We start from the raw sequence: 21,443 nt of genomic DNA on the forward strand, positions 1-21,443 counted from the left end.
TACACAAGTTTGATTAAAAATCTTTCGCAAAAACGGCTTCATAATTTAAATACTTATCAAAATAAAAATTCGGAAGTGGGTCAATTTGACCTGTCCGACAGTTTTAGTGTTAATAGAAGCATTCCAAATTTTTTAATACACTATAGAAGGCAATGGATTAATTCATAATAATAATTGAAACTAATAAATAAAATTCAAAGAAATATTATATCACAATTAATTTCTGACTTGTAAAGATTATAGAACCAGTTTCGTCTAAAGAAATAAAATCTGAATTGAATTCCAAACTTTGTGCAGTTGCGAAGATACATTTCAATTGTTGTAATTAATTCTTGAATTGTTACGAATATATATGTTTAAAGTTTAATGTTGACCGAAACCACCGTTTTTAAATCTAGCCGACTAAACCAGAACGTCTGCTGACCCAGGTATTCAACAGTGTCCGCGTCTTTTTATTGCTGGGATTATTTATAGTTTTACTAAAACTTACTTCTCTAGTATTACCATACGGTACTCCCATGAGTTTGGCTACCTCAGGTACACGGTTTCATTTCTATAATTAAACGTGGAATACGCTGCCATTTCCGATGGAATTTGGCGCTTCTTTGAGCTTCATTCTCAGGTGTGCCGAGAATATTAATCCTTTGCGGACAAAATGTCACGAAATAACTACAGCCGAATAATTTTATAGGAATGGTGGCGCCCCCTAATGATAGTAAATGAATAATTTATTATCCAAATGAAAGAGGATCGGAATGTATATTATTGTACTTTTCCTAACAAATGGATCTATAAGTTATTAACGTGATTTTGTTTTATTTTTTTTATTTATAAGTTTATTTTTATGGATAAAAATAAGTATGAACATACAGAAGATTTACAAGCACAATACTTACTAATTGTTTCTATTTCTACTTTAACATTAAATTGAAAGTTCTTCTTATTGAATGAAGAGTTGTAATAAAACTCAATGAAGAATGTGTTGTATGCCTAATTCATTCAAGATTCATGCTTTCAGTTTTTTAATTCATTTATCGAAACATAAATTGGTATATTCATTTATAATATTAATAATATTTTTAAGATGTGGATTTTTACGTTCATCAGGGATGCTATGTATATATCCAGAATACAATAGAACATATATGTTAGTGTATTTAAATGCACAGAGGCATTCATTTTAATTTTAACATCTGAAAATCCTCAATAATAAAATCCACTTCTTTCGAATTCTTGCATAAGTGCTTAGAAAAACTTAAAGGATGAAGATCTATAGTTAAGTGATTATTTTGAAGATTTATAACTTATTCGAACTATAATTGAAATTTTTCTAACTATCTTTTGTGGAACAGTTAAAACAATTGTTTACTGGACATTGTTTTGTTAAAGTATTAACATTAGAACCATCAAGTATTTAATATGATCAATACATAATGTTCATAAAAAAGACAACAATAAATCTTTTTAAGTTTCCTCAGATGTTCAATAACTGTTCAAGCAAAACTATTCATTTTTATACGAATTTTGGGTGTTACATATTCTTATATCAATAATTACAAAACTGAGAAATCCGAAAGCAGTCATTGTGACTAACACATAGTTCTAACGTTAGACAGCAAATAACTATTGAACAAAAATGTAAAATTCGAAGTCTGCGAAGAGTATGCAGTTTTAAAGGTTCGGATGCTGCGAGCATGCACATGTAAACAACGTAAACGCTCGTGCATCACGTGTGCAATTAACCACACATTCGCATGTGGTGCCCACGTGTTTGCCCAAAACGAGCAGAAAATGGTGCTGCCGACGCGCTGCAGAGTTAATCCTATTTTCTCACTGTCATCGTCCTAATCGGACTCCTAATCTTTTCTCATCACTCCCATTTAATTCTAGTAATCCACTAACCACTCCAATGTAATTTTATTAAACAATGTTCATTACGTCTGTAGGTTATGCATCGTATCCTATTACTTTGTACGAAATACAGAATTAATGATATTTTTCACTTTTATGTTTTCTATATATAGGCTAATGATAACTATTATATTCTCAATTGTAAATTTATAACTGTAGATTACACACACTACTTAGGCACAGAACTTTCATCAAATTAACTTTTCTTTCAAACAAATACTACTTTATAAATCTTACGCTACACTATTGACACGTTAAATGGCGTGTCGGTCACCAATGACCGACGCTTCTAAATTGTTTGACAAAAAGTACAATATGCAAAATGACTGCTGTTGACTAAAAATATTTAATAACATACATAAGTTAACAATAGTGTAATGCAAGAATTCCGATGCCAAATAATTAATAACTATTCCTATTTACCTTTGCTACGAAGGAATAAATCATGTATAAAACGTTCAAGATTCTCGTGACGCTTAACGTGTTTTCGAAGTTTCACCTTCTTAATCAAAGTAGTCGTTGAATAATAATACATGACTGATTACAAATAAAGAAACACATTGAAAAATGGCAGAAAGTTACGAAGACAATGGGCAATGCGAACAAAGATGCCAAAACTTGTGTTTAAAGCGATTCAGAACACAATGAACACAAATAAAGCTTTCGTAGCCAATGCGATAGAGAAGCAACCACGAAATTCATTTCTATCGAGATCGCGGACATATTTAGCTGGTTTATTTTAGGTGAGATACTCTGTATTATAATGAGAATTCGGACAAACGTTTTCGGCTCGGTCGTAGCTGCGGTTCCAATACCTTCATAAATTTCCTGTTGCCGAAAAATTCCCACAAATTGCCGTCGTCAAGAGGGATGATTTAACGGTCACTCCTTATTCGTGTAACGGTGCAATTAGGTGGTTGCTTTTAGAGATCGTTTGGTCATTCGATGCTCAAGCTTTGCTATCTTTCATCTCGACTAGTATAAGCCAGACACGTGGCAGACGTGATTTCGATTCTCCCTGGTCCTCCGCGTTTCGTATTGTGAGGGCGGACCTACTACCGCGTTTCACTTCAAACGAGCGTTTTATACAGAATGTTTAAGAAATATGTCGCGTGAATTAACCCCCTATTGCATTCCGTTCTCAATCGAAAATTGAACCCTTTATGTTCCAGAGGCTCCACTACGGCACCATTCATAGTATTAACCCCTTGCTTTATGATTTATTTCTTAACCGATACAACTACTTTATCGTTAATAATATATTAAGAAGAGAAAGAATTTTAATGCTTCTTCTGTGTCTACATTTACTCAAAAGCTTAACGTTTGATAATAGGAAAGTAATATTTAATTTATACCTAAAAAGAATAAATATCATTTAGATTTCTGAAATTCACTTGAAAATCAAAGAAATGTCAGAATATAACATTTTTTCATTTTCGCCAGTGGTAATATGAAAATGCCTCGCAGTTTCTGATAGTTCGAAAAGTCGGTTGGAGCGGTAATAGTTAATTTCAAATGTTCTATAGTTTAATAAGTTACACAATATTACAAATTTTGAACATGTACCTGTATATGAATGAAGTTCCTATATCTGAACAGTCATTAAATGCAATGAATAACAATGTTTATTAATATTTTCTTATTTCTTTCATTATCACACCAACATTTAAGTAGAATGACAGTCATATATTTTTGTTCAACTCAGAAAAATTTATGCAATAGGGAGTTAATACTAAGACCATACTAGGATCGGGCCAAATGACTGAATTTAAAGTTCGGCGTTTTTTTCGTTCATTTAACTTCATATCAATTCCTATATTGTCCGATTAATCAATTCTTCCATTTTTGTCTTTCCTTTGTTTCTGTTTTCACTAAGAAACATTGATCACTTAACTTGTTTACCTTACTTTTGTAGCCAGTTATTTGACCGGTTACGATAAGAGTAAGTGTCTATAAAATGCCGGTACGGTTAGTGTTAAACCGTGTTCTCAGTGAATAATGTTAGGGGAGTGTCTAAGACCTTTATCTCATCAGTGGAGGGTTTTAACCCCTGTTTTAACACGCGGCCACTGTCCGCTGTATCTACTTCGACAATTAATCGTGTTCGCGGACGAGCATGATATGATGTATCGCGTGTTCGCAGGTATTCTCAAGAGGCACACGCGTGCGAACGATGCACTTGAGTACGTCCTCGTGGGCGCATATCGGCTCGATCGTATTTACGATGTGCGTCGAAAGGATCGGGCTAACCCGAGCGTAGAAACCGGCGCGATTTGCGTCTTGTGCTGTAAGTTGAATTCATTCGAACGATTTTAATAACTGATTTGCGGATTTTCATGCGAAATCGTGCCTTTAAGAATGTAAGTAGAAAAATAGAATTACGATGGAAAATAGTTTTTCTTAATAATGTAAAAAGCATTACACTTTGGATATTTTATTCCAATTTTCGATGAATGCATACAAAGCCGGAGTCTATTAATAACAATGAAAGAGATGTTGATATCAACATTTAATTAATTTTAAATCACTATATCATTTTCACTAATATTTTCGATTATCTTATAAATACTATTAAAAAAGCCTAGACACTTCTGTTCTAAATTGATGATACAAAACAGCATGAATAAATATTAAGCTACATAATCATATAATAAATTAATCTAGGATTGAACTTCGTGAGCATGAAATCGATGCACATGTGTGAAACATTGCTTTGATTAATCGGGTTTCTTGGTCATAGATTTTATAAATAGAAATTAAATATATCTGATCTAATTGTGCGTTTTTTTTATAGAGATTATATGGCTCAGATGTAAATTATTACTACTTGATATACATAATGAGCTAACATGCAGTTTGATGAAAAGTAGGCTATAGTGAGTGGATGGACAGACATATAAATTTTCATGTACTAATTTACAGGTATTTGAATAGAAACTTTTTTACTTTGCTAATGATTATGGTGGCTTCGAAATAAAATAAAAATTTCATCCGACTTTCGAAAATCTGTTGCAATACTTCATTTTTTAAAATTACATATACGCTGTCAGTTTCTATAACCCTTATGTATTTTTAATATTTTTAGCCTCGAAATTTTTTAGTCAAAATCATGCTTAAACGTTACCTAAGATTTCAGTAAAACTTATGCTGTAATAAAAACATTTTTCAGAAAATACTTTTTTCAGAATGTTGTATCAAACAAATAATAAGATACTTTTAAACTGTAGATGCTGGTAAGTAAAACTTCAATTCCAAAGAATGTTCATTATACAGCTACAACTTTTACGTTAAACGACCCTTGAACAATTTTTCTTTGGTGTGTTTTATTTACAGTGAAGTAAGCACACTACTCGAAAGTCTCATTTATCAGATCACTGAGCTGTGCTACAAAATTTTGAACATCACTGTAATTGAAGGATCAGAAACTACAGTTTTTCGATACAACATGTACCCAAGTTCAAATACTCAATTTCTTTTCAATTGTAAAACAGTGATCCGTGAAGTGTATTCTGTACTTCATTTAAAGTTAAAATATCGATTCAAGCAACGAATTTGTTTATGAAATTTGACACACCATATCTTACATTTACGAAATGAATTATATATAACATTTCATATAATCAAATCTACTAAAGCTGTACTTCATCAGTTTCCAACGAAACAGTAGTTCTAACAGAATTTTACTGTTTTGACTACTAATAAGTATTCAGATATTCTAAATTACTTAAGCTTTAATTAATTGAATATTTTACCTAATGTATGTAGAATATAAAAGAATTTCTTTCCAAGTTTGACTTAGTGTGAAAGAATAGAAATATAATAAATATTGAACGAAACATTAAAGAAAAAAGATAAACATTGAATATTATTCAACGTGAGAACAATAAAAATATTAAGCTACATTATTTAGAGAACCATGAAATAATATTTATCAAACAATACAAAAGGAATTAACACTCAACAAAATATCCATCAAAAAAGATTAAAAATGATTTCATATTCATTTATATGTATAAATTCAAATTAGAAAACTACAATATAAACTCACATTAAATAAACAAAACAGTGCGTACTTATCAAATAAGTACACGAGATTCAAATTTCAATTACATTTTAAAATATCCAATACTAAAAAAATAACAATTACACAAGCACATTTTAATAAAGAAAAATGTCGTGCCTGGTCTTTACGAAACTGTCAACACTATAAGGCAGACGCTCGTGTTTACAAACTGATTGCAGCACGTTGTCATCAAGGGTTATCGTTCGGAACTGAACTAGCGACTATTAATCGCGCGATAAGATTTAAACGGCACTCACCTTGCTCAGAAAGGGTGTCCCGACGAGATGTGATACGCAGGTGATCCCTTGTGGCTCGTCCTTACGTGAAGAGAACCGATGTAGCACTGACAGTTCCACCATCCCTCTCTCCTTGATCGCGCGAAATCCCACTCTGCTTAGCCCTACGACTCCCTCTCTCCGTCCTTCTCCCACCAATTGGCTGCTGATCACTAGACAAGGACTAAACGAACGTCCAGGGCTGACTGTCAAAAGGAGTCAACATAGAATGACATTCCTAGTATCGATGTATACGAAAATTTGTTACCATCCTGCAGTCACTATTGCTATTAATAATATAACATTAATGAATAATTTTATATCTTGTATAGATTAAAAAAGAAAATTATTTGATTAATTGCTATTAATATTATAATAATCGTTATATATATATATTAATGATATATAAGTTTTAAGCTTGGTAATATATAAAATTGTTCATTAATATTGTATTATTAATAGCAATAGTGGTAGTAATATAACGTGTAGAACAGACTGTCAAAAGGAGTCAACACAGAATGACATTCTTAATGTCGATGTATACGAAATATTGTTATCATACTGCTGTTACTATTGCTATTTATAATATAATATTGATGAATGATTTTATATATAATTAAACTTAAAAATTGATTTAGAAAACATTGATTTAAAGGAATTTAGTTAACGAATATACATTCTGTAATATCTTCCAGTATATACACTGCTCCACAAAATTAAAAGATCCTAGTCGTTACTGAAGAACTGTCGACCTTTGAACTGCTGTAGCTTCATAACATAAAGTCATATCACATTCTGCGTGGGCTCATTTTAAAGCGTGGAGCTACTAGTTTGACGTCCCACATGCCATTTTTTCCTGCGATGTTTACTCTTTACGTAACAAATATAAAAATAGACATACTTTTTCGTTTTCAAAATTATACGAATTTAAAGGTCTCCCCAGATAAGAACAAAATTTAGAGCCTCCTTTTTGCAACAACTTCTTAAAACTCGACGTGGGACTTTTTCCCTTATCCTATCAGACTTTAAATGAAAAAATTCCCTCCAGTGATAGACAATTTTTCGATTACATCTTAATATACCTTTAATTTTATAAAGCAGTGTATTTTCCAAGTTTTAATGGGTACATTAATTGGCAAAGCTTATGAAATAGATATATACAATAAAAATTATGAATAGATACACGTAAGAAAGCGAAGACTTTATACAATTAACTAAAATATTACTATAATTAATATTATATTATAAGAGTTAATGATTAAATGAATTGATATCAATGCAGATAGGTACCGTTGATGGTAGGAGAGTTTTGAATTTATTTAAAATCACTTAATTTGCGATGATGTTAATATTAATTAATTGCGATTAATCTCGATGATCTATTTATAGTTATCGGAGGACATTGGATAGTGGAGTCCCGACTGCGGCTTTAGGTTCCACTAGGATTTACGACATAAGTCACACTTCTATCCCTATAAGGCTTCGTCTACGAACCCAGGTGGAACAGACGGACAGGTTGCTCGTCGAAATGATCGATTGCGAAGCTAGGAAGTATCGCTGGTGTAATGAGCTCATATACAACCTGTCTTCTTCCAATTTATATATGGTTGTACTTATGTAGGTATGTATATAAATTTCGTTTTTCTTGCAGGCTACTTCTGGTGAAGAATGATTAAACGACTCTTTGAATTAGTTATCACTTACATTACTTACCAAAAAAATATGTATAAACTTATTTAAGTATTAGGGAGACTGGAAAGAAATTCATTATTTTTAGTCTCAACGGGAAACTTTATTATTTTATATAAATTTTTAAATATTTAGCCAAAAAGTAGATTTGAAAAAGTGAATCTCTAAATGGGAAACTGTCTTAAGAAAAGAACAAAATTATATTTTGGAATAATACTGAAAAATTTATATGAAATAATAAAGCTTTGCGTTGAGACTAAAAATCTCTAAAGCTTACTAGATAATACTAATAATGTAACAAGAATAATATAATTTTAATCATTACAATTATGCAGTATAAATCTATTATACAATGACTAATAGAGGAAATATTATGAAAATATTTTTGTTTTTCTGTTTGTAATTGTAATTTGTTAATTTAAATGATTTAAATTTATTCTTTCAAGAAGAAGGTTACAAGCAATAAAGGTATCACCTACCAGACAATTCACCGTATTCTCGGTCAATGTGTTTCGCTCAGCAAGAAAGGCACACGTCGGCTTTGAATCAAAGACTAGTCCCGCCTTAATTGGCAAAATACTGATTGCTCAAGCGGTTAAATGCATTAACGATTCAGAGCATCGTCTAGTTTTCGTTAAACATGCGACGATGCCCCTATCCATACGAAGTTCGGAATAGACTAATTTAAGATAAGTACACTTTGTGTGTCTTCAACATTCACATCATTGCCATTAAAATAATTCCACGCTTTACAATTATAGTATTTATCTAACTAGATTTATACTATATTTTAGTAATGTTTAGCAATCTTGAATAATCTTAAATAGTATTTAGTAATTTTTAGCAATTTTCAATAACCCTAAGTAGTATTTTTCAATTTTTAGTAATCTTGGATAGTACTTTATTAATCTTCAGCAACTTCGAACAGGGTAAATCGAGGACAATCGGATCACATGATGAATCAGATTGACATAAGAATCCAGTCCAAATTTGTTGTATCCTAAATTATATTTCTGTTTTTTTGTATTTTATTTGCTAAAGAAAAACTACAAAATTCTTTTCCGTTTTTCATCATTAATGTTCAAGTATTTTTAGTTCTCTGATGTCAAATAGAAAATTATCCGATTTGCCTGGGTCTGCTCTACTTGCTTCACTCGTCTCTTAAAAAATACAAAAATTCTAATTTCTTCATAAACATTTTTCATTCTCAATAAAATACTAATATTTAATCCGAATTATAAGTACAAATGTTATCATTTACACATACGCATTAAAAAATATTATTCTAATATACTGAGTGCACTAAATTCCATAAATTCTATTACACCTATTTTAATTCTTCTGCTGCGTTTAAGACATAGTAAAAGTATTCAATTTAGTTGTAATAAATAGACGATGATGAATCTTACAATTCTATTTTCATTCATTTCTCATAGTAGTGTGATATGTATTGACAATAACGGTCGGTGGGAAGTAACAAAGTGGCGAGGAAAGAAGGCGTATAATAAAAAGAAGGCTACAACAATTCTCCATTTTAACATTTAGATTTGATGTATTCAATCGATGATTAAGCGCACGAGTCATCGAGCAGCTTACAATTCTAATCTGCTATACATACACCCACCTTTGAAATCTCTGAGAGTCAGTGTCGCAGATAATCGCTGCCTTTAATCGTTAATTACAGGCGTATTGTCTTTTTTCTTTCAACAAGATACTAGTCGAAAGTAAAGCTGAAACCAACATTTCCTTTCAGCCTTTAACATAATACTTTAATTGAAATATTAAATATTAAATATTAAATATTAAATATTAAATATTAAATATTAAATATTAAATATTAAATATTAAATATTAAATATTAAACATTAAATATTACCTCTAAACTGGGCATATTCAAAGGATTCAGATTCATAGATCAATCCACAAAACCAGTAACAACACAAATGCCTATCAAAACTGCACATTAAAATTACCAACTGAAAGCTACTAGTAAAACTTCATTATAAACAATAATCAAACATAAAATCTAATACCAGCAAACATCATATACTTATGATAAATCATAAAATATAATGAGCTGTAAAATCACCACAATCTTCTTACACCTAGTTCCGAAATTAAAGATATCCTTATCCCCCCCCCCCTAAATCTGTTCACCAGCTCGTACGAAAAGTCGGTCAAAAGTGTCCAAAGAAGAGAAAGAAATCATTTCTCCGACCCACTGAATTAGAACCCCAATTTACAATTTGCGCTCAGAAAACAATTTGCAACTTAATTAAAAGAAAAGAAAAAGATTGGGAGAATACTTTCACCATTAACGGTCGGCGCACACGAATCGGTGGTACGGTAATAGTTCACGGTCCCCGTAACAAGGACCAATTACGATTTCCTTTCGTAGGCGCGCGGAATCATCGCGATAGCCGTAGGTGCGACGAGTCCGGCCAGTCGGGCGTAATTTTAATTAACGCGGCGTTAAGACACTCGCCGCAACGTTAACCGGTAGCAGCCTGTAACACGAGGCAGCCTATGAATCAGGAAACCGGAGGTTTCTGCCCGAGACGTGCTCAAGATTATCTTTCCCTCTTCCTCCGGTCCGCCCAACCCGAGTAAAATAAGCCACTTTCGTTGCGCTTGTCCACCCGCGGCGCTGAATGGATTACGGTTACTTTAATCCGCCAAAGGTATCTGTTACTGTCGTGTAATAATTTCGTTACGCCGGGGAAATTTCCAGCGGCGCGGAAATATTTTCCGTGAGTAACGATGAAAATTTCGGCCGCCGCGGTCGATTGATGCCAGCTCGTTTGTTACTGTCCCGCGACGTTGGAGATCGCTAGATACAAACGGTCTTTAAGAAAATTCGTCTGGACGTCTGCGAAACTTCGTGTGTAATTTATTAAAATTTGTTGCGCCGGCCCGCCCGGTGAAATATGCTTGTGCGCATATTAAAGCTTCCATATGTAGACGACAGCCGTGATTGACGAGATAGCTGATCCTATGACTGGATACCTGTTCGCAATGGATGCCGTGGAAGAGGAAGTGGGTGGATGCGAGGCTGTTGACGGACCGAAGAATCAGAATATCCGGGTTTCTATGGTGGCTGCACTGTGGCACATTTTGCAGGATAATCAGAAAAAAAGCGGACAGGAAAAATGCGCAGATGCACGAAATTGTAAAGGAAAACAGCGCGCAGTTCATAACCCTTACATATGTGTTATACAATTGTAAAGTAAAAGCGAAGGCGCGGGATGAGCTCTAAATATCTAGTGAATTATTGTAAAAAGATACCTACTTATTGGTAAACAAATTATTCATTGTTTTACAGTTCTTCTTAAATACAACGGTTTTTTGGAAGTTTGTTATAAGTATTAACGGTTGCTGATACTGTGCTTCCAGAAGAGATCTATTTATATGATAAAGATTGATATAGGTGCAGCTAGTTTTTCATGGGGAGGGAGTTTACCGCTCAAATTTTTACTTTACAATTGTATAATTCATATATGTATGTGCGTGTTAGGCATTCTGTGTATTTTACATTGTGCGATTATTTCCATGTGCGCTTTTTTCTGTGTGATTTCGTTAATGTGCGTATTTTTCTGTACGCAGTTTTCGCGTGCGCTTTATTAATGTAACCGTTTCGGGGATATGTCAATCACATGGAAATCGAAGAATATGAACTTCGAACGGAACATTTTTCTGTAATCTTGAAGGTCTTTCTTTTGGTATTCATGTGTTTCTCTCGAGGAATCTTTGAATTTTCTTTTTTCACACTAGATTTAGGGAATCAGTCGGTTTCACTCATATTGAATTTTATGAACATTATTTGTAACGCAAATATTACGAGTACTCATAAGTCGTCAATCTCTTTTAGATAACTGAGTTAATTTAATCTGATTTAAATATATTTATCAGTGAGGATAGGTGTTTTTATGGTATTTTACAAAGTTTGAGTATGAATTTATATTTTTTCGCTGAATAATAAAATTCAATTATTTTGAAACAAAATGGCGAACTATCAACCTACCCAAGAACATATGGATATAGCATTTCATGCTTTTTCATTTTGAAGGTTAATAAGTGTCAACGTTGGTTTAGAAAATTTACCAAAGGTGATTTTAAAAGGTTTTAAAATAAAGGTGTTTTAAAAGTTTTGGTACAATTAGATTTCGAATTATCGGTGCAGGATATAGTTGATAAACTTGGAGCTAGTTGATCAACAGTACAAAGACATCTTCATGAAATTGGAAAGGTTTTTCCTGAGCGAAAATGAAACATTATACAATGCCGTATACACTCCCAATGAAAATTAATTTTTCGCGTTATAATTATGGCATATGGCAGGTGCAAATGATACATAAAGACTACCTTCTACTAATATGTAAACACTACCTATATTGGAATTTCTTCAAGATATTCTCTTAAGAGGAATGTAAACACACAAATAAACAGAGACAAAATTATAGTACACTCAAGGTTTATTTTGATTTTCTTTAATATGTCGCTTAAAAAGGTAAATTATTCATTGTTATTCGTAACTACGGTTGCGAAAAGTGTATTCGTTTAAAACAAAGTGTGTATAGATTATAGGCGACTAAATATAGTTGATGTATTTTTTGTTATAATTAAGTACTTCTAATTACAATCATAGCAACAGCACCAATAATTTTCGGAGAAAGAGATAAGGTAGACAAACGAAGAAAAAAGAAAATAAAGATTTTCAAACGATTTTAAAATGAATACCCAAGTATTTCTGTCATTTATTCTAAGTTGCTGTATGAACAGCGTAAAGAAGACCTCTTTATTCATAAAATGGATTATGCAGCGCCTTATACGAAAAACCTAACCACCAGTTTACTATCGCAACTAAAATAGCTAAAGAATATAATTAGGATGACTAGAATTTTCATTTTACTGCATTTTATTGGGTAACGTTCACGAAAGATGCATGAACATCGACATTTATTGACTCTAGCAATCCATTGTACACCAATAAAAAATTCACAGCATCGTGAAACAATGCAATTTTAAATTCTACATCATCGTCATCCGAAGAAGCTTCGTTGTCTTTGATCGTGTTTTTGCTTCGGCTTTTTTACTTTACCGGAAAACGGTAAAGAACTTTCCGAACGAAACCAAACTGCCTGCGTCAGATATAGTGTTTCGAGTTAGATACATCCCGTAACGCAGAAGAAAAGGCTTTAAGCTCGCGCTGCAGAGGGCCGTTAATTAAAGAGGATCGAATTAACGCTCCTGCGGTAAGAGCTTACGGTGCTCGAAGCCTCTACTTAGGGGAATCGAGATTCTGTACCAGTGGTGCTCGTGGTTACCATGACGCGTGTGCGCATAAACGCGCTTGAAAGCGAATACCGCGTCACGTGGATCGGTTTAAAGTATTTTTGAAATGTCAGATTATTCTTACTCGTAAATATTTATGCTCCTGTTGTTGTTATTCGTTTGTTTTTCACGTAATCTCTTAAACCCTTTCATTGTTTATTATCAGAGTAACGTTTTACGAAAAAGTGAATTTAACATATATGGCGATCTGTTAATAGTAATTATTTAGTGTTCTTAGTTATCCTAATAATAAAATATTAAATACGTGTCTTAAAGTAATTATTTCTGATGTAGTTTATTTGTTATTGTTAGTGTGATTATGAGGAGAAGTACAGTTTTTCTGTGATCCTTTTATTAGTTAACAGTCTGATTCTGTTTTGCTCTGTTCCACTCACCTATTATTACGAAGTTTTATGCAAATAAAAAATTTTATGAATTCATATTCGAATATTCCTTTTATTATGGTTGTTGTTACGATAATAATAATAATTTAAACTATTCCCAATTTCACTAAAATTATTTCCTTCGATGAATAACCGAAACAGATAATTAATATAGTCCAATAATATACGAACAATTTTTAAACAGTGTTTCATTCTTTTCTTAATTATTAGTATTAGTGTTCCTTATATCATAAGAGATCTTTCACAAGATAAAACAACAATGACGAGCATGTGCAGTGCATAATGAGAAATAGAAGTAAATTTCAATAAGCAGCTGTACACACGAAAGTCAATTACATAAATTACAATTAAAAAATATTACTGTTCAGATAAAAAATGAATTAAAAATTAATAATACTGTGCTAGTTATCAGTAACAATTAAGTCATAATTTTTTCTAAAACGAAATTATGTTTCTGATTAAGAAATATCCTTAGGAATAAAGAACAAGAACAATTCGATCTGTTCATCCTTATTTTCGATGTCAGAACATTATTCAGCGTGTTCCTCATGAAAATTCTAATTCATCGACACCCGTGGGTGGCAGGAAACGCTACAGGTGACTCATTTGCTTCTCTTGTCTTATATAATTATTATCGTTTTATGTAACCGTTCGGCTCTGCGCAGATTTCACTTTACTGTCGAGCGCCAGGGCGTCAGCGTTACAGCTCATTATATTATAAACGCTTCTCGTAACCAACGCCCGACAATAAGCCGATAAAGACATATATTTTATTTCAATTTCACACGACTATGTCACCGATGTCACGTTCCGTGTTCCAAATTGTATGCAAACAAGCCGGTTAATTAGACGCTTTTGCTGCCAGTTTACACCCACACAGTCTTCTTGCTTGTTTGCCAGACCTCGTTGGTAATTAACGATAAATTGACCGTTGAAGAATCAATCTGCGTAGCGAGATATGACATTTGGTTTGCGTTGCTCTTGAAGTATACGGGACGTCAAAGAAACTCACCCGATACGATATTTAACTGAAGTTGCGTTTAAGTCCGAATCTGGATCATTATTTTAAACATTTGCATTAAAATAAAATATTATTCTGTAAGATGTTCTCTATATGAACTCGTAAATAAACAATGAACTTTTATACATGATATTGTGTAATTGATAGTATATAGTAAAAGATATCTAATGAAAATGTTTTCCTTTTCTTTAAACAGTCTACTTCGATTAAAAAGATTTATAGTTAAGTCAGTCATTCTGTTCTTCAATTCGAAATTACAGAAATCATTATCTTGACTTTTATGTGAACGAATAGTTTCTAAACCGTGTCCATTAATAATTTTATTTTTGACCAAAGAATTCTTTTATACTTCGATTTTTCGAAAATGTATTTTAAATTAAAGTCTTATAAGAATATTATTTGTCTTTGTTTAAAAAAATGTATAGTTAGTGATTATTATTGACAAGTTCGATAATATCATGGACTCTTTATTATTTTTATCAATTCTCCAACTATGAAGATTATTAGAAATTCGATGTACGAATGTTTTGTTCAATGCGAGGTTTAATGTACTATGTGAATTTGATTTCGAGTGTGTTATGTTCTAATAATGGCGATACCACCTGGTATTTCGTTAAACGTGTTCCTTGTTTTTACTATTTAAATAAATACATCCCGTTCACTGTGTGTATTCCCCGAACAAATAAACCGAGAAAAATCATTAGTCTTACAGAAAACTTACCAAAATTTATGTCCAGTCATTCGAGTACCAACATATCATTCCTAAATAAATAAATTGCTCATAAAATAAATACCCACATCAAAACTAAAATTGCAGACACTCAAACCCGAAGGTACATAAAAATCCAATAAACACGCCTAAGCGAGTACGACTGTTAAACTCGGTCTTCGCACATATCATCCAGGAAGAGACAAGGAGCCATATCTGTACCGTGCGGCGGTTGCTTGTTCACGGGCCCCCCATTTGTCCGTTACCTTGTGTAGTCAAGAAGCATTTCCGGTCGTTTGAAAGGGTTTTTTGTAACGCGTCGCGCTGGGCCATCGTACGTATCCATATTTCGGTCCTGTCGCGTATTACAATCCCCGAGCCAGGTTCAAGTACCAATCGCAAGAACGTTTCCTGTCGCGGAATCCGACTTTATTTTCAATCGTTCGCCGAGTACCGCCGGGGAAAACTACGGTAATACCATCGGGGAATCCCGTTCAAGCACGTCATATCGCTTCCTTCGGCGAGGTTTATTTGAATTCACGCACGCCCCGACGGTTTATTCGCACGAATGACGCTCGCTTATCCCTATTTCTGCAGTTTTCATCTCGCGAAAATGCAATCTTCGGAGTCACGTCGCGCGTTATTCGATCCCCCGGCACCGAAAACGAAGTCTGGGCACGGAGGTGCACCGGGCCTTTGTGGAGCGACGCGCAGCGTGTTGCCTCGGAATCAACTCTCCTCCTCCACCCCGTTGACGATCGAAATCGCGTAGAACTGGGCCATCTCTGATCTTCCGTGAATGGCGCCGGATACATTGTTCCGAAATTTCTTCGAACTTACGAAAATGTTGGTCTGATATCCGCGTCGTATCGTGCCGATACAAGGGAACCACACGCGAAGAATCCGCCGTACCGCGCCGCAGCCACGGTTTGCTAGCTATCGAAGCAATTTTTTGAAATATGTGCCCTGCGTTCCCCTCGCTGCCGATCCGCGATTGTATCTTGAGTCTGTTTGCCGATGTTAGAAATTTCTATTGGTTTCCGTGGGTTTCCTTATTATTTCCTTCTGTCGGCGATCGATCGACAATGCTGGGGGAAATCGGACGGAAATTAGTTTATGTTGTTCGAGGTTCTTTTTATCAAGTTACATACTTAAAGGGAAATTTAAATGAAGAGCTACTGATGTTTATAATATTGATATTTAGAACAAGATAACTAGAATCAATTATTTTGACTGGTATAGTCATTTTAGCGTTACATCGTTTATTTAATATTGTGATTTGTCTAATTGATTTGATGTAATGTTAATATATTTGACAACGAGTCATTAACGACGATTGTAGGATATAGTAGTTGAATAATTGAAATATATGAAATTCATTTTTGAACATACTTTAATTTCAAGTTTCAAAAGTTTTTACATAATTTAAAATGAAATCTTTATCACGGCGAATTAAAAGTTTTACCAAGCAAGTTTTATGGAGAGTTATTGAATGATTTACTTGGATAAGTGTTCAAATTAGGTGGTGAGTAAAAGCGAATTTTGTGTGATGTAAGTGGAAAATATTTAAATGGTAATGAGTGTTGTTTTAGTATAAATAGTAATGTCTTTAATGTGATGTTGTATGTATTGTAAGTATCTTTTAGAAATTGTATTTTCAACTTTTTGGCGTGGTTATGATTAAAATGTATAATCACAGCTTTATTCTGTATATGGAACTATATTTTATTTCGAAAACATGAAATTTAGAATATTTTTAATTATAATAAATAAATGTTTATTTTATGAAACACAGTTTACAGTACGACGAATAAGTAATAGAATGTACCTGATGTTTAATTAGCAGAACCGCAGTCATGCAGTTTGGTTATTAAAATAATACATATTCCTTACAAATATATAGGAAAGATATGAATATTTATTGAGTACGTATTTATTGAAATAAAATGAACTGTATATTTCAAAGAATAATAAAAATATGTAAACCTATTAATATTGATAATAAAAAGGTGTAAAGCAAAGAGCAAATAATCCTTCATAGAAATGTCTTGAGAAACATTCTCTCTGTAGAAATCTATGCATGTATTGTAATTGTATACAAATAATAACTAATTATTTGTTAAAAGAACAACACATTAAATAAATCTTGTTTATATATCTATTCACAAGTCGATAAAACAGGACAAAGGTGCCGTGATCTGATAAATTGTCTTTATAGTTCTTCTTTCACTCCCTAGATGGCAGTAAGCGATGTTGTCTGACCAGGCTCAGCCTTGTTCTACTTTTGTCGAACTATACGTTTGCCGTTACTCCTTATCGCGTAAAAATTCTGTAGCTCTCGCATTCTTCTTATCGGCCACAATTTTTCTTCCGGAGAAATCAGGACGGTATTGGAAAATCATTTGAAAATGCTATCGCAAATATTTGATCCCATGAAATTCCATAAACAGCTTATAAAATTGATATTTTTCGTACACATTGCTGACTGTACATTAAAGCCTTTAATTCACCGTGATAAGGGTTTCGTTCTGATTTATATAAAAATTTTTGAAACTTCGAATTAAAGCACGTTCAAAAATGAATTTCGTATATTTCAAATACCCAACTACTGTAACCTACAATCGTCGTTAATGACTAATTGCCAAATATATTAATATTACATTAAATTAATTAAATCACGATATCTTCGATATTACAAGCATATTAAATATTCAAAAATAATTTTAAAAACTAATAATTCCGCTTGAAAAGTACAATGAACATCTCGAAAAACTTAAAATCTATTATTATTGTTACAAGAACTATATATCGATCGTATTAACATACTCATTAAGTCCTAGCATTAAGAAAAAACAACGATTTATTCAATTCGAAAGGAAATACAGTAATCGCTTCGCATAATTACAATACGCCGTTGAAACTGAAATCTGAAATCCGAATCGCCGGTGGCAAAAATTACTTTCACACATAAACTGACAGCGGGTTGGAACGTGACAAGGCCGGCATGAAAATTTGCACGAAGTATATCACATTTCACCTGTCGAATACACTCCAGCGTGTCCGTAAATAAAACAGAAATAAATCAATACAGGTAAAACGACGGCGTTAGCGAGCAGCAGAAGGAAATTGCCTGGAAATTGCGGAGAGCGGCCAACGAAACAATAAACCAAAGATTTCTACGCGCGGCGTATCGTTTGAGGGGACACGGGTCCCTTTATATCGCGCATGATTGGCCCGAGTATCAGAATTTCTATCGCAGTCCTGGCTCTCCATTAGAAATTCATCGGATATTCCTTCGTCCCTGAGTGGGGACGAAATGTATGGCAGTTTGTTACGCGACTTTAATGGAGATTCGAATCTACGGGACAGAATCCTGGGGATGACAATACAAATTTGTTATAGAATGTTGGATATTATTTGAAATAGTTCCACACTTTAAGAGATTATAAAAATTAGATCTTATAATAATAATAATAATAATAATAATAATAATAATAATAATAATAATAATAATAATAATAATAAATAAGATAAAAATAAAACGTTGAATTCTATTGCTGTAAATTACTTTAATTCATTTCTCTAAAAATAAATACAAGTTTACATCAAACAACATTGAAGATAAATCGAGTGTAAAGGGTTAAAGAAAACGGTGGCTGCATTAACCTCTTACGCTGAATATTAATTCGGAGAAGTTGTCCAGATCCAGAGGAAAACTAAAGTTGCTTAGGTTTTGTGTTTCATTGTGTCACACGATAGCGAGTCCGAGTTGAAAATACGAGATAGAGGTTTTCACCTGTTCTTGACGATTGTGTGATTCGAATAATTCTGCTCTTCTTCTTGGTTGATGGAAAGGGAGAATTTGGTGTTAGAGGGAAGAAACATTTGGGCCTTGATGATTCACGTTGGAGGTTGGAGTGACTAAGAATCTGGTCGTCGAAAAGCCAGGTCTGTTTAGACTACGTCAGATATACAAGATGTTTACAAAGTGGTTAGATTTAAAAGTACACGCAGTTATAATGACAACAGGGCATTTCGGCATGCATAATTATTGTTTTTAGATGGGGGTGATGATGAACACGTTTTCAGATGGACGGAATTATGGTATGATGTCATGATGGGTACGTTGAAGATAGAATTAACAAAAGTGATTGTAATACAATAGAAATAATCGTGACATCGATAATAATAGTAGTAGTAATAATAATAATAAGAATTATTATAAGATTAGTTATTACGAATATATAGAGTGTTTAGTGAGGTAGGATGTAACAAGAGATTTGCTGCTTTTGTAGGAAAAATTTTCTTTTCTTCTATTTTACGCAGATATGTACAGCAGTTTTGTTTGTTAACGTAGTTTACTTCAAAACAATCTAGTATGTGTAATGCAACGAAAATAGGGAATCTTTCAATGAATCAAATGAATATTTTTTATTCTGATTTTTATAAAATGATGTGTAAAAATGGAAATTCGTGTGAAGATCTTCAGTCATCAATAAGGTGAGTTTTGTTTGTTGGATCTTCTTTTCGAATGTGACAAAAAGTTGTCTATAAACTGTATACATATATCGTGACGCAATTGAGATTTAAATTTTTCATGAACTTCTAACTCCGATTACACGGGGATGAAAGGGTGAAATGATATAAAGTCTCAATTATCATATTGAATTTGAAATATTTTTGTATTAGCTTTGCGTATTTTTGTCCTGGTTTTGGAAACATCACTGTTTGATTAATATATGTCTCGTTGGAAAGTTCGAAGTGAGTTGTTTGATGAGAAGACAACTTAGAGTTTGGAATGGGAAATATAAATGGATATTTGAAATTTGACATGATATGTCAAATGAATACATATAGTTGTTGGGAGATGGTAAGAGATATAATAGAGTTATAAATTCATAATTGTTTATATCTAAAAGTGGATCCGCAAATTGTTTAGACCTTTTTCATTGAAATCGCCTTTCTCTTAACGAGGATTTTATTGTGGAAGTATAATTACCCAACGAGAACATGCAGCATTATTGCTTTTACTCTCTGGTAACATAAAAATAATTTCGAAAAGTGGAATGCTGTAATGCAAAGGAAAATACTGAAACTATATGAAAAATATTATCAGAATTATATAAACATTATAATTATAAGAGCTTCACAAAACAACACTTGATTAAATTCCGTCGACTAATTGAAAAATATATCAAATTTTCGAACCGGCCTTTTAAACATGAAAATAATTACACTAGCTTCACGAAGTCTGTCAATTTGACGCATATTTAATTTCGTGAACATTATTTAGTAAAAATTTGCCTATTATGATTAATTTAATTACAGGAGCATCTATTTTAATTCTTTATCTTTGAAACCTTGATTTCCAAAATCTTTATGAACGAACTATTTTTCTAGGAACAATAGAATAAATTATGAAATACATGTTCGTGAACCTAATGTTAATGGTTAATAAAATATTTTATAAAATGCTTTCGCTGGATATCGAAGAACGTGACAGATAAACTACGGTGTTTCTTATCGGTTCGTCAAGAGGATCACGAAAAGAACGAAAAATGAGTTTCCAGGGTCATGCAGCTTCATCGTTTCACAGATTCAAATTTTTAGAGTATCTCCTATACAGCGCGCCGACTTATTCACGAGTGGAAGCACAGTGGATCCGGCGTATTTAAGCTTGCATAGCTTTGGCGTTTGTTCTCACGTACAACGGTATGTAGCGATGGGAGTAAACATGTTGCACTCTACATTAAAATTAAACGAAATGCATACACACGTTCAACATTAACATATAAAATCCATGGTCATCCTTTATGATTACTCTTTTTCTTTTCTTTTATTCAGAGTGTAATGTAGCTTTCAAATATTTTGTCCGAAAAAATATTTTGCCTGTCTTTATTCGGCGTGCCGCGTTGGATACTGAATACTTAAATGTCCATTTTGTTTTTAACAATTCGAATAAATCGAATTTAGCGTGTTTGTTTAGCTGGGCGATTTAGAGAATTTTAAATGAAAAATTGATTTTATCAAGGTTATCTTT

At 32.9% G+C, this 21,443-nt stretch overlaps 1 protein-coding gene across 1 annotated transcript in view; it reads right to left on the minus strand.

Moving 5' to 3' along the window:
• Nucleotides 1–6,382, minus strand: part of LOC116426686 (uncharacterized) — a 59,784-nt gene extending 53,402 nt beyond the window's left edge. Inside the window, exon 1 of the mRNA XM_031975986.2 lies at nt 6,232–6,382. The gene's annotated coding sequence lies outside the window, so the exon portion shown is untranslated. The remainder of the gene's footprint in view (nt 1–6,231) is intronic.
• Nucleotides 6,383–21,443: the final 15,061 nt, after the last annotated feature.

This window comes from Nomia melanderi, chromosome 8 (genome assembly GCF_051020985.1).
Source record: "Nomia melanderi isolate GNS246 chromosome 8, iyNomMela1, whole genome shotgun sequence".
Taxonomy (NCBI): domain Eukaryota; kingdom Metazoa; phylum Arthropoda; class Insecta; order Hymenoptera; family Halictidae; genus Nomia; species Nomia melanderi.